We start from the raw sequence: 14361 nt of genomic DNA on the forward strand, positions 1-14361 counted from the left end.
CGGCTGTGCCCGCGTCAGAGGTTCCTGGGCCAAGGATCAAACCCAAGGCCACTGCAGTGACAACACCAGATCCTTAACTTCTAGGCCACCAGGGAACTCCTCTGATGTCTTTCTGATGCTGGACGAGCAGAACCAAGATGGACCAGTGACCGCAAGTCTTGAAAGGGTGCACCAGGTGTGTGCTAGGGATGTCTGATCACTGAGGCGCAGGCATGCCTGACCCTAAACTCAGACAAGACCACAGAGCTCCATCATGTATTCCAGGGTGCTGGAGCCTGCTTAGGCCCTTCACCCCTGGGCCAGCAGGTACACCCCATCCCCTCAGAGACCTATCTGCCCCCACACCATTCATGCCCTCTGAGCAAGGGCAAGTTCACATGTTGGTTCCAGCCTGTGGCCCTGGACCTCCAGAAGGTAGGAGCCCCCCCCCCCCTTCATTGTCCTTCATGTATTTGTTGGTTGATAGCCTTTTCTCTTGGTCCACATGAAACCAGGCCCTTTCATCTACTCAGTCTTGACTCAAACAGAAGAAGTGACAGGTAACAGGTGAGGAAACAGGCTCTGAGAGGCAAAGTCACTTGCTCAGGGCCTCCTGGCAGAAAGTGATGGAGACAGGATTCAAGCCCAGGTGGCTCTGTTCTTCAGAGCTTTTATTATTATTATTATTTTTTTAAGGGCTGCACCTGCAGCATGTAGAAGTTCCCAGGCTAGGGGCTGAATTGGAGCTACAGCTGCCGGCCTACATCACAACCATAGCAATGCCAGATCTGAGCCGTGTCTTTGACCACATCCTTATAGATACTAGTTGGGTTTGTAACCTGCTGAGCCACAACGGGAACTCCTAGAGCTTTTAAAAATGCCACCAAGTGGCCTCTCTGAGGCTGCCCCTGTGTCCCCATCAACTCCCCTCATGTCCCACCAGCCTCCTGCAAGCAAACTTCCCCCTTGACCCAGCTCATGAGAGCAGGTAGCCCTGCAGAACCCCCAGTTTTTTCATCACCCAATAGGAGCTCTCTTCTGAGGTGGGAACTGAGGCCACCCAGGCACCCACGGAGCACCCCCCACCCACCCCAATGATCAACATCCTCCAAGGGCTTGAAAAGCACTGGCAACTCCAGTAAAGGCCCAGGTGCCCTCCTTGGACACAGCCTAATTACACCAACAGAGCCCAGCCAGGCTCCGGGCCAGCCGGCTTCCTCCAGCAGCTTTGGCTTCAAGGAGAGCAGCAAAGCAGTGCAGCTTGCCAACTTCCAAATCCTGGTCCAGCCCCAGAGGGGACAGTGGGAGGCCATGGCTGGCCTGGCCAGGAGGGGCCGCTTACCCTGGCCACAAGGGTAGATTCCCATATGAGAGAGAAAGGATAGTGTCCTGGCGTGCTGGCAGGCAGAGGGGAGGAAGTGTCAGCCTGCTGTTCCCAGGGGGATGTCCCCATGAACACACCACACTGCCTCTCCTCTGTTACTGGAGCTGAGTAGCCCCTCCCCCTCCCCCAAAATGCTCCAGCTTCTCAGCCCTCATTCCTGTGAGCTAAACCCTGCCTGGGGCCTCCCAGCCCAGAAAGGGCAGGAAAGGAGAGTTAAGGAGGATTTAGAGACCCACCCGCCTGCTGAGAGATTAGCTGAGATCAATATACAGAGGGCTGGGCGAAGATCCCCTTGGAGGGACTCGTTAAGACCCGTGACCCTGAGAGGTAATTAGCAGGCTTACATGGATTGGGCCCCCACCCCCACCCTATACTCAGTAGCCCCTCCAAGCTGGGGTTGGAGTCCTGGCTCCCTCTTCCTCCTCCACACTGGCCCTGCAGGTTCAGAGTCTGGACCCTCCATGTAGCTACTCCCTCGGGGAGTCTGGAGGAATCGGATCGTTAGAATGAATGGTCGCAACCACTTATTTATTTATTTATTTTTCTTATTACTCAAATAATTTATCACATCTATAGTTGTATAATGATCATAATAATCTAATTTGACAGGATTTCCATCCCACAGCCCAAGCACATCCCCCATCCCCCCAAACTGTCTCCTCTGGAGACCATAAGTTTTTCAATGTCTGAGAGTCAGCATCTGCTCTGCAAAGAAGTTCAGTCTGTCCTTTTTTCAGATTCCACATGTCAGTGAAAGCATTTGATGTTGGTGTCTCATTGTATGGCTGACTTCACTTAGCATGGTAATTTCTAGGTCCATCCACGTTGCTAAAAATGCTGATATTTCATTCCTTTTAATGGCTGAGTAATATTCCATTGTGTATATGTACCACATCTTCTTGATCCACTCCTCTGTCGATGGACATTTAGGTTGTTTCCATGTTTCGGCTATTGCAAATAGTGCTGCAATGAACATCAGAGTACATGTGTCTTTGCGAGTCATGGTTTCTTCTGGATAGATGCCCAGGAGTGGGACGGCTGGATCAAATGGTAGTTCTATGTTTAGTTTTCTGAGGACTCTCCATACTGCTTTCCACAGTGGTTGCACCAATTTACAATCCCACCAACAGTGTACTAGGGTTCCTTTTTCTCCACGCCCTCTCCAGCACTTATTGTTTGTAGACTTTTGGATGATGGCCATTCTGGCTGGTGTCAGGTGGTACCTCATCGTGGTTTTGATTTGCATTTCTCTAATGATGAGTGATGCTGAACATCTTTTCATGTGTTTCTTGGCCATCTATATGTCTTCTTTGGAGAATTGTCTGTTTAGATCTTCTGCCCATTTTTTGATGGGGTTGTGTGTTTTTTTGGTATTGAGATGCAGAAGGTGTTTATAAATTTTGGAGATTAATCCCTTGTCAGTTGATTCATTTGCAAAGATTTTCTCCCATTCTGTGGGTTGTCTTTTTGTGTTGTTTAGTGTTTCCTTTGCTGTGCAGAAACTTTGAAGTTTGAGTAGGTCCCATTTGTTTAATTTTCTTTTTATTGTCAATACTCTGATAGGTGTATCTGAGAAGATGTTGCTGTCGTTTATGCCAGAGAGTGTTTGGCCTATGTTTTGCTCTAGGAGTTTGATAGTGTCTGGTCTTATATCTAGGTCTTTAATCCATTTGGAGTTTATTTTTGTGTATGGTGTTAGGGAGTAACCCACGCATCTGCAGCCAACTAATCTATGACAAAGGAGGCAAGAATATACAATGGAGAAAGGACAGCTTGTTCAATAAGTGGTGCTGGGCAAACTGGACAGCCACATGGAAAAGAATGAAATTAGAACACTCCCTAACACCATATGAAACCACTTATTGAGTGCTTGCTGTATGCTGCTAGTTGTCAAAAGCTTTAGTTAGCTCCACGGCTCAGACCACAGTTCTGGAAGGCAGTTGCTGTCACCAGGCCTACATTTCAAATGGAGCAACCGAGGCATGGAAAAGTGAAGGTGCCTGTCCAAGGTCACAACACAAATAAATGATGAGTGAGTTCCCCTTGTGGTTCAGCAAGTTAAGAACCCAACTAGGGTCCATGAGGATGCATGTTCAATCCCTGGCCTCGCTCAGTGGTTAAGGCTTCAGCATTGCCACAAGCTGCAGTAGATCACAGATGTGGCTTGGATCCCTTGTTGCTATGGCTGGGGCATAGGCCTACAGCTGCAGCTCTGATTCAACCCCTAGCCTAAGAATTCCCATATGCCCTAGGTGCAACCCTAAAAAGAAAAAAAAAAAAGATGAATCTGGGATTTAAATCCAGGCCTTTGGGAACCAAAGCTTGGGCCTCCATACTTCTGGACTATAATTTCTTTGTTGTCTCCCCACCCCCTGATCTGTCTCCACTCCTAGTCAAAGCAACACCAATAACGCCACCATATTGTCCCCATTTTTCTGGCATCTTTAACTATCTGGAACTCAATTGAGCATCCAAACACAAGGAAAGAAGTCTCTTCACCGAAGCACTTTGTGAAGTCCGTGCATCAACGAAAGCATCTGACCCAGAAAGTCTATAAGCTCCAGGAAGATGGGGATCCTGTTAATCCTGTCTTAAGAAATATAAGGTCTGGCATGTGGTAAGTAGCCAATATATTTTTGTGGAGTTGAATTGAACTCATAGTTGTGGCCCTTACTTATAGCCTATTCACTCATAGTTTAGACACAATAATGACTACCATAATAACTGGTTATGTTAAATGGGCATAGGAAGTTACTCAAGGTGAACAAACCAATAGTGACAAGGCAAGAGATAGGAAGAAATCTTGCCTCCATCATTTACTAGCTGTGCCTTGATTTCTCCTTCTGTAAATGGGTTATTATGAGGGTTACAGAAAATTATGTCTGTCAAGTGTTCAACATGGTGCCTATACTCAAACACCTTGCATGTTTGAGGGGGCCAATGGAAAAGCTATAAAAAGAGACAAAAGATCTCAAAAAAGTATGGCAGCCTAGAAAGAGCCTTGTGAGGTTGTAGGACTCTTTTTTTTTTTTTGGTCTTTTTGTCTTTTTGCCACTTCTTGGGCCGCTCCCGCGGCATATGGAGGTTCCCAGGCTAGGGGTTGAATCGGAGCTGTAGCCACCGGCCTACGCCAGAGCCACAGCAACTCGGGATCCGAGCCGCGTCTGCAACCTACACCACAGCTCACGGCAACGCCGGATCGTTAACCCACTGAGCAAGGGCAGGGACCGAACCCGCACCCTCATGGTTCCTAGTCGGATTCGTTAACCACTGCGCCACGACGGGAACTCCTTTTTTTTTTTTTGGTTGTAGGACTCTTGAAGGGAGATCAGGAACTTGTTTCCTCCACAAAAAGGAGGGTTGAGATTTCTGCTATCTATAGAAAGCCTGAATAGGTATTTGAAAAATTACCCATAACATTAACATATGTAATAAGAGCTGACATATATCAACTCTGGGCATTTGTACTTCCCAGAAATCCAAAGAAATGGGTACAATGATAACCCTATTTATAGAGGAAGAAACAGAAACTCAGAAAGGAAAAAAGAAGAAGCAGCTCAGAAAGATTAAGAAACTTGCCCAAGATCACACCACATATAAGTGGTCAGGCTAGGACTCGGGCCCGGCTCTGACTGAACCAAAGCCCTGTCCTGAGAAAGACTGTAAGGATAAACACCAAAAGATCAACAGTGATTTCCTCAAGGCTGGAAATGTAGGCAAACCTCATTGTCTTCCAGTACATACTAAGTGTGTTTCTTGCCAGTAATAAGGAAGAAAAAAAGCCAAATATTTAAAAAATTCTCCCTGAATATAGATAAGAGGAAAGCTCAAGAGGAAGAAGCCTTTTTGGTTAGGGCCCCTATGGGAAGCACACTCTGCAATTTAGGTACCTGACTTGAGTCTGCCACAAAGATTAGGAAGCTGTAGGAAGGGCTCATCCATTGAAGGGGTCCTGTGAAGTTGGGGAACCATCACCACACCTGGGGGCTGTGGTTCTGGTCAGGGAAGCAAGCAGTTTGCAGGACAGGCTCAGAGCTGCCCCCGCTCCCCTCCTGTGCCTCCTGGTGGCTGAACACACTGGAGGACCAGTGAGACCCTGATCCGCCCCAGCATCCCAAGCTGGATAGAGAAGGATGAAAATGGATTATTATTATTATTATTATTATTTTTTTTTTTTTTTTTTGCTTTTAAGGCTGCACCTGTGGCATATGGAAATTCCCAGGCTAGGGGTCAAATCGGAATTGCAGCTGCTGGCCACAGCCACAGCCATGCTACATCCAAGCTGCATCCATGACCCACACCACAGCTCATAGCAACGCTGGATCCTTAACCCACTGAGTGAGGCCAGAGATTGAACTTGAAGCCACATGGATACTAGTTGGTTTCTTAACCCACTGAGCCATAATGGGAACTCCCAAAAGTGGATCTCTCTTTTTTTTTTTTTTGTCTTTTTGCTATTTCTTGGGCCACTCCCGCGGCATATGAAGGTTCCCAGGTAGGGGTCAATCGGAGCTGTAGCCACCGGCCTACGCCAGAGCCACAGAAACGCAGGATCCGAGCCGCATCTGCAACCTATACTACAGTTCACGGCAATGCCGGATCGTTAACCCACTGAGCAAGGGCAGGGACCGAACCCGCAACCTCACGGTTCCTAGTCGGATTCGTTAACCACTGCACCACGACAGGAACTCCCCAAAAGTGGATCTTGAAGGCCACCTGGAAACAACCTTATCCTACCCTGCATCCCCTGTGGAATGTAAAAGAGGGAGGGACAGGATCCGGAAGCCACTGTGACTTTTGGTCCTGAAGCAGCTGTGATGTTCCTACAACACACAGGAAGTCAGAAGAGAGGAGGCAGGGGGCAGGCACCCTTCTCTGTACCCTCAGTGGGAAGTCACCAGCCCATTTCATAGCCAAAGGCTTGGATGGTTCACGTCTGGAGTGTGGCGAATGTCCTCATCGTCAAGGGTGCTTAACCCTCAGTTCTCTAATCCATGAAATGGGTCTGATAATGACTGTCTCCCAAAGCCACTGTAAGGGTTGCATACATTATTACACACAGAAGTGATTGGCACAGGACCTGCAACCTAAAAACAATAGACACTGAGTGACAGTTATAAGCTAAAGTCGTTTTAAGCACTTTTCATGTGTTAATCCATTTAAGTCCTCACAATAACGCTATAAAGTAGGAATTATTGGAGCTCCCGCTGTGGCACAGCCAGTGAAATGTCCCTTGTTGTCTCTGAGGCAACTCGGGTTCAATTCCCCCCTGTCTGCAGTGCTTTAAGAATCTGGCATTGCCACAAGTTGGAGATGCGGCTCCAGTTTTGATCCCTGGCCCTTCCATATGGAAATTCCATATGCTGTGGGCATAGCTCTAGAAAAAGGAATTATTGTCTTGATTTTGTAAGAGAAGAAACAGAAGGCTTAAGGAATGAGCTGAGGCCACACATTGAGGCTACCAGACCCTTGACCTTCCTTTCCTTCTGACTCCAAATGCAGTGCTCTTTCTACCCACCACCCCACACCTCTTATGGAAAATAAATGAATGAACAAACAGGAAAAGTCAGGGGGTTTCCCTTGTGGCTCAGTGGTTAACGAATCTGACTAGCATCCATGAGGACACGGGTTCAATCCGTGGCCTCGCTCAGTGGGTTAAGGATCCAGTGTTGCTGTGAGCTGTAGTGTATGTTGCAGACATGACTTGGATCCTGTGTTGCTGTGGCTGTGGTGCAGACCAGCAGCTGTAGCTTCCATTCGACCCTAGCCTGGGAACCTCCACATGCCGCAGGTGCGGCCCTAAAAAGCAAGCAAACAAACAACAACAAAACAGGAAAGAGTGGAGAAAAACTACATTTTCTTGGGCTTTTCTGGGACCTAGGAGAGCTGGTATAACCCAAAGAGCAGGTGCACACCTTTCCTCTCCATCCTTCCTTTTTTTTTTTTTTTTTTTTTTTTGGATGGACCCAGGGCATATGGAAGTTCCCAGACCAGGGATCTAACCTGAGCCACAGCAGTGACAACACGGGATCCTTAACCACTAGGTCATCAGAGAAACTTCCCTCTCCATTCTTTTACTGTCTGAGTTCCACTCAGACCCTCCTCTCCAAGCCGCGATCAGAGGAAAGGAGTTCCCCCTCTTCTGACTCCCATTTACTTTTAAGGAGGAAAAGCTCCCTAGGCAAGGAGGCAGAGAAGTGGGTTGGGGGGGGGGCTCGCACAGCCCCATTGCTATAACAACCAGACTCACCAGTAGTTTCTGGTAGGAGAGTTGCCTGGACCCACAGCTTGGGATGGAAGAGGATTCAAGATTTTAAAAAGGACCTCAAAAAATAAATAAATAAAATAAAATAAAAATAAAAATAAAAAAAGGACCTCAAGAGCATCCCCTTGCCCTCAGACTGGACAATCCATTCCCCAGGGCCAGTGGAAACTAGAGGCCCAAGTCACCACAGGGACATGGGAGAGGTACAATCCCACTCTTGGACCTCCCTCCTGAATCTGAGGTATCTGCTTAAATTTTCCAACTTTTGTCCACACTAGAAGATTGTTGTAAAAAGTCTGATGAAGGAGGTGTCAGGATTCACCCAGTATATGGGTCACATATAGCTCTAGGGGACTTTTTCTTTTCTCTGTTCTCCTCCCCCCCTCCTTTGAATGAGATATAATTTGCATATGGTAAAGTGCTCAGATTTTAAGTTTCAGCTCAATTAATGTTTCCATGTGTATATGCCTGTGTACGCCACTCAGAGCAAGAGGGATCATGTCCATCCCTCCAGAAAGTTCCCTCATGCCCTTTCCTGGGAGTTAGTATTTCTCAATTTGACTTTTTCATCACAGATTAATTTTGCCTATCCTTGAACTTCATACAAATGGACCTATATCCTGTGTCCTTTTCTGTGTCTGGTCTCTTTCATGTTACATTGAACATGTAGGAATCATTGTTGCTATTGCAAGTATTATTAGCCTGTCCTTTTTCTTTGCTGTATAGTGTAGTCCACTGTAGGGACCAATCACAATTTGGTCTCACTATTGATGGATATTTGAATTGTTTACAGTATTTGTTACTGCAAATAAAGCTGATATGAACATTCTTGTATGTGTCTTGGGGAACACAGGCTCACATTTCTATTGGGTAATACCCAGGAATGGAACTGCTGGGTTTTCAGGCAGATATACGTGTAGTTTTAGGAGATATACCAGTTTTCCAGTGTAGCTAGAGCATTTTACATTCCCATCAGCAGTATATAAAAGTTCCAGTGGCTCCACATCCTGACAACACTTGGTGTCAGCAGTCTTTCATTTTAGCCATTCTGGTAGGTGTTTTGTGATATTTCATTGTGGTCTTATTTGCATTTCTCTGATGACTGATGACACTGAGCATTTTTCCATGTGCTTATTGGCCATTTTGTTAACTGTCCATTCAAGTCTTCTATCATTTTATCAGTGTGGTTTTCTTTTTCTTATTGATTTGTAGGTGTTCTTTATATACTCTAGATGTGATTTCTCAGTCAGATAGACCTATTGCAAATGTCTTCCAAGGGAATAGACCCTACTCCAAATTATCTCTCCAGGTTTTGAACTAGGAGTGGCCACAAGAGCAAATAGCCACAGGTTATCCTTTTCTGGCTCCATCCTCATGAAGAATGCAGATGCCTGGTTTACTGAATACCTGTGACATGTCAAGGACTTTACATCACTCAGACCCTGAAATAGTCACAATATTCTCATCTATTTAATTCACTTATTCAACATATATTTGAAAATCTAGTAGATGCCAGATGTTGTGGGGCACACTGAGAATAAGAGTCAGGGTCTCAAAAGAGGTTGTGTTCCACTGGGGAGAGGTGCAGTAGACTGGAAACATGAAAACCCCCCCAAACAAGGCAATGTCAGAGGGTGAAGAGTGCCAGGAAGGTGGTGGATGGAAGAGCAACTGGAGATGGAGGGGAAGATCTCATGGAGGAGGGGCTTGAAGAAGGAGGTGTAAGCAGCCATATGAGATCTAGGGGGAAGGGTGTTCCCAGAGAGGGAAATAGCTAGTGCAAAAGCTCAGTGGATGAGTTCCCATTGTAACAAAGAGGAAATGAATCTGACTAGGAACCAAGAGGTTGTGGGTTCAATCCCTGGCCTTGCTCAGTGGGTTAAGGATCCAGCATTGCAGTGAGCTGTGGTGTAGGTCGCAGACGTGGCTAGGATCTGGTGCTGCTGTGGCTCTGGCATAGGCCAGCAGCTGTAGCTCCAATTAGACCCTTAGTCTGGGAACCTCCATATGCCGTGGGTGTGGCCCTAAAAAGACAAAAAAAAAAAAAAAAAAAAAAAAAAGCTTAGTGGAGCTGAAATGGAGTCAGCAATGAGAGAGGGATCCAGAAGAGGCTGAGGGAAGGATTTGGATCGAATCTAAGATCCATGGGAATGGATTGCCATGTCCTGAGTACTCCGGCTTTTTTTTTTTAATTAATTAATTTTTTTACATTTATAGTTGCACAATGATCATCACAACCCAATATAGTATTTCCATCCCAAACCCCCAGGGCATCCCCCCACCCCCAACACATATGAGTACTCAGTCTAAACAGAGGTGAGAGCAGAAGCAGGGAGTCCAAGGCAGAGGCAACCACAGTAATCCGGGAAAGCCATGATGGTAACCAGACAGGGTGGGGTCCACAGGAGCAGGAAGAAGTTGGTGAATTCAGGATCTATTTGAAGATGGTTATTATCATCCTCAAGTTAGAAGGAACAGAATGTCAGAAAGGTGAAGTTACTTGCCCAAGGTCATAGAGCTCAGAAATGAGGAATGGACAAGAAAAGCCAAGTCTGGGAGTTCCAGTCGTGGCACAGTGGTTAACGAATCAGACTGGGAACCATGAGGTTGCGGGTTCAGTCCCTGGCCTTGCTCAGTGGGTTAAGGATCCAGCGTTGCCATGAGCTGTGGTGTAGGTTGCAGACGCGGCTTGGATCCCGCGTTGCTGTGGCTCTCTGGCATAGGCCGGTGGCTACAGCTCCGATTGGACCCCTAGCCTGGGAACCTCCATATGCCACGGGAGCGGCCCTAGAAAAGGCAAAAAGACCAAAGAAAAAGAAAGAAGGAAGGAAAGGAAAGGAAAGGAAAGGAAAGGAAAGGAAAAGAAAAGCAAGCCAAGTCTGATTTTTCAATTACATGAAATGGGGTCTTGCAGAGTTGCCATTGTGGCTCAGTGGTTAACGTACCTGACTAGTAACCATGAGGTTGCAGGTTCGATCCCTGGCCCTTCTCAGTGGGTTAAGGATCTGGCGTTGCCGTGAGCTGTGGTAGCGGCCTGGATCCAGTGTTGCTGTGGCTGTGGTGTAGGCTGGCAGCTGTAGCTCCAATTAGACCCCTAGCCTGGGAATCTCCATATGCTGCGGCTGCAGCCCTGAAAAGACAAAAAGAAAAAAAGTTAAAAAAAAAAAAAAAAGGAAAAAGAAAAAGGGTTTTGCTGTAGGAGGCCTGACCTCAGGAAATATAGAAATGAGGTGACTCTGGGTACTGGTGGAGTACTTGAGGGAGGAAGCCTCAGACCCAGAAAGTTCACTTGTCCTTATGTTGGTCCCTACTTGCCCCTGGACTGCAGGGCTGGCAAGTGGCAAGCTGCAAACTGAACTGAGACCCAGTGGGGAGACGTGTCAGAGGTGTCCCAGACTAGCTTGAACTCCCTATACAGCCCTTTCAGAGAGATGACAGGGGCCATGGGTCCCCAAGAAAGCCTGGAAGCCCTGGATGGTCCTTTAGCATAGGGGATGGGCCGAGGGGGCTTGGGCGCTGCAGCTGCCAGCCCCATTAGCACTACCGTCATTATCCCAGATTTATGTGTATAATCCCCCTCGCCCCATAGCTACAGCTTCTCCCCTGGCTGCAAACTCGACTCCCCCGGAAACAGCCACGGAGCCGCCCGCTACCGGGCCATTAGCACGCAGAGAAGGGGGTGTAAGGGGAGGGAGCAGTCAGCAGGAGGGAATCGGGAGAGGACGAGAGAGGAGGAGGGAGGCGGGAACTGGAAAGGCTGGGAGTGAGGTGGCAAGATGGAAGAGAAGAGGGGAAGGAAACGGGGCCGGGAGGGGAGGAGGGGCCAAGGCGGGTTGCGGGGGTAGACAAGTGTCCCAGACTGCTTGGCCTCAGAGAGCAGGACCCCAGGGCCAGCCAAGGGTCTCCTGAGCCCTGCCTGCTCAATGTCAAGACCGATGACGGCTTCTGCTGAGCGCCCACAGTCCAGGAGTTATTACAAAGCCAGGAGCCTGAAACCCCTTTTTCTGGGTACCAGCGCCCAAGGCCAGGGGCCAGGTACCCCGCGTCCCCCTGGCCGAGCGAAACGACCTGCAGGGGCTGCCCCTCGGAGCCCTAGGATTTAGGGGTGGGGGGGTGAGGGAGTCCCCGCTGCTGGGCCTCGGCCCTGAAAGGTGACAACGCCCCCAACCCTTGGGATGGCCCCCTCTCCTCCTCTAAGTACCCCTCCCCCCCCCGCCCAGGGGCTCCAGGGAGGGGCCAAATCCCCGCAATTCCGAAGGAAATCAATGCCACATTAATGTAAGATTTCCAGGCGGGGGTGGGGGGGCCCTTCATAAAAGATGCATTGTTTCGATTGCACGCTCGAGGCTCCCTCCCCGCATCCTGCAAGATGGCGGCGGCCCCAGTGGAGGGCGAGGAGCCAAGCCCGCCGGCCCGGGGAGCGGTGGGGGCGGGGGAAGTGCGGCCCTCTCTCCTGCTGGGGAAAGTGGGAAGAGAGGCAGGGATGAAGGAAGGAAGAGGAGAGAGAGAAAGAGGGAGGGAAGAGGGGGCTGGGAGAACGACGGGGAGGCGAGAGCCAGTCAGAGGGAGGAGGGGGCGGGGGAGGGGGCGTGATGGCTGGGAACCCGGAGGAGGGAAGGGAAAGGCCGCCCAAGGAGGTGGCACCGGGAGAGGCTGGAGAGCAAGCCAGGGAAGGAGGCGGGGAGAGGGTTGCGGGGGAGACGGGGAGACGGGGGAGAGGTGAGGAAGGGGGAGGGCAGGGGGCCAGGAAGGGAGGCAGGCTGGAGTGGGAGAGGCGAGGGAAGGAGAGAGAAGGAAAATGGGAGAAAAAAGCAGTGAGGGGAGCCTGGACGGGAGGGTAGGGACAGGGACACCCCACCACCCCCCTCAAGCTGTCGCTGGTCTCCACCCCGGCCTCCCGCCTGGGTCCCTCGCAGGCTCTTTGCAGGTTCCGGTGCACCCTCCTCCTTGGCGATGAGCCCAGGAGCCCACCCCCCCAAAGGAGGTGGCTGAACCCCATTGGCTTGGCTCCCTACCCTTCTTCCTGTCCTGGCACCAGGGGTGCCAAACCGATCATAGCTCCTCCATCCGCGTCTCTCTAGGAACCCCGCCCTGCCCGGAAGCTAGCATGGGGCAACACCCCCAGGGTCCCCCAACTCAAGGCCGCCAGGGTTGACCCCAAAGAGAGCCCCTTTCCTTAGCAGAGACGGATGTTTGGATACATCTGCATCCATCCTACCTTCTGGAGAGGCATGCCAAGTTCCGAAAGAGGGGAAACTGAGGCAGAAGAGAGCCAAGAACACAACATGGATCTCCTTAGCCCCTAAGGGTCCCACCCTTGGCCCCAAACCACCCTTAGTGACCCCACCTCCTGGCCTGCTCCCCATCCTGCCTGGCAACCGAGAGAAGAGTTTCAAGCCCCCCTCCCCCACACCCAACCTTCCTGCTTCACCATAGGGGAGCTCCCAAACGCCTGAAAATATCTTTAAATTAGGAAAAAGAGCTAAGCCGCCAGGGTCCTTTGGTCTATTAAAGGAGGAGCAGAGGCCACTGGCGCCCCCACCCCCCTCTTACTCTGGTTTTGCATTTGAAGCCTAGACAGCAGATCCAGCTGGAACAATGATGGGGCCTGCCCAGCCAGCCCCAGCTGCTTCCTTTTCAGTGGCCCTGTGCCCCCTGCCAGGTGTGCCAAAATTAGGATGGCTCCCTTCTCGGGCCCTTTTCATCTCACCCCTCTCCCCCCACCCCCACCCCCCCGACCCCTGGGGCTCCTGGGGCTTCCAAGACGCTAATGAAGCTCTTGTGGCTGTCTTTTCTTTAAGGCCTGGGGGATCTCGAGACAAAGCTGTTCCTGGAACTGGAAAGGAATGGATTCAGGTGCCCTCCTCAGTGAGGATCTTTGTGCAGCACCTTCCCTTGCCCACTTCCTGCGCCTCCAATCCCTCCAGGTTGTGGCAACAACCACCTCCTCCAGGCAGCCCTCCCAGGCTACTGGCACTTGCTCCCTACTGTTTCCCATGGGGTTGGGCAGTGGGGTCCTACTGCCTGAGTTCAGACCCAGGACTCACCTCTTTCTGGCTTTGTGTCCCCCTGGGCCAGCTTTGTGAACTGCTCAGAGCCTCAGTTTCCCCATCTGTCGAATGAGGATAATTATGAAAACTTAGTTCATGAGACGTATATGATGCAGAAAGGTCAGACGTGGAGTTCCCGTCGTGGCGCAGTGGTTAACGAATCCGACTAGGAACCATGAGGTTGCGGGTTCGGTCCCTGCCCTTGCTCAGTGGGTTAACGATCCGGCGTTGCTGCGAGCTGTGGTGTAGGTTGCAGACGCGGCTCGGATCCTGTGTTGCTGTGGCTCTGGCGTAGGCCGGTGGCTACAGCTCCGACTCAGTCCCTAGCCTGGGAACCTCCATATGCTGCGGGAGCGGCCCAAGAAATAGCAACAACAACAAAAGACAAAAGACAACAAAAAATAATAATAATAAAAAAAAAGAAAGGTCAGACGTGCTAAGTGGGTACAGGAATCCCTAGGCCTGTTGCTGCAACCACACCAAGCCCCTCACTGCTAGTTGTCACCTCCTTAGAAGGACTTTCTCTGGCCACTTAGCCATCACTAAGTTGTTTATCATCACTTGTTTTATCACCACCTGACATTATATTACTTCCCTGGTCTTCATTGTTATTGGCGTGTAACCTTGGGCACGCTACTTAACTTCTCTGAGCCTCATTCCCTCGTTTATAAAACGGGGATAGT

At 49.8% G+C, this 14361-nt stretch overlaps 1 long non-coding RNA gene across 1 annotated transcript; it reads right to left on the reverse strand.

Moving 5' to 3' along the window:
- Window positions 1-1885: 1885 nt before the first annotated feature.
- LOC146405464 (uncharacterized) lies at window positions 1886-12707 on the reverse strand. Its single transcript, XR_014836628.1, has 3 exons — window positions 12644-12707; window positions 10574-10758; window positions 1886-3363 (listed from the first exon to the last, which is right to left on the reverse strand). It is a non-coding gene; the product is annotated as an uncharacterized LOC146405464 (long non-coding RNA).
- Between the last annotated feature and the right edge of the window lie 1654 nt (window positions 12708-14361).

Source organism: Sus scrofa, chromosome 2, assembly GCF_054392235.1.
Source record: "Sus scrofa isolate SSC_HxYL_T2T_F1_AM1 chromosome 2, Sscrofa_HxYL_maternal_Yorkshire_Landrace_v2.0, whole genome shotgun sequence".
Taxonomy (NCBI): domain Eukaryota; kingdom Metazoa; phylum Chordata; class Mammalia; order Artiodactyla; family Suidae; genus Sus; species Sus scrofa.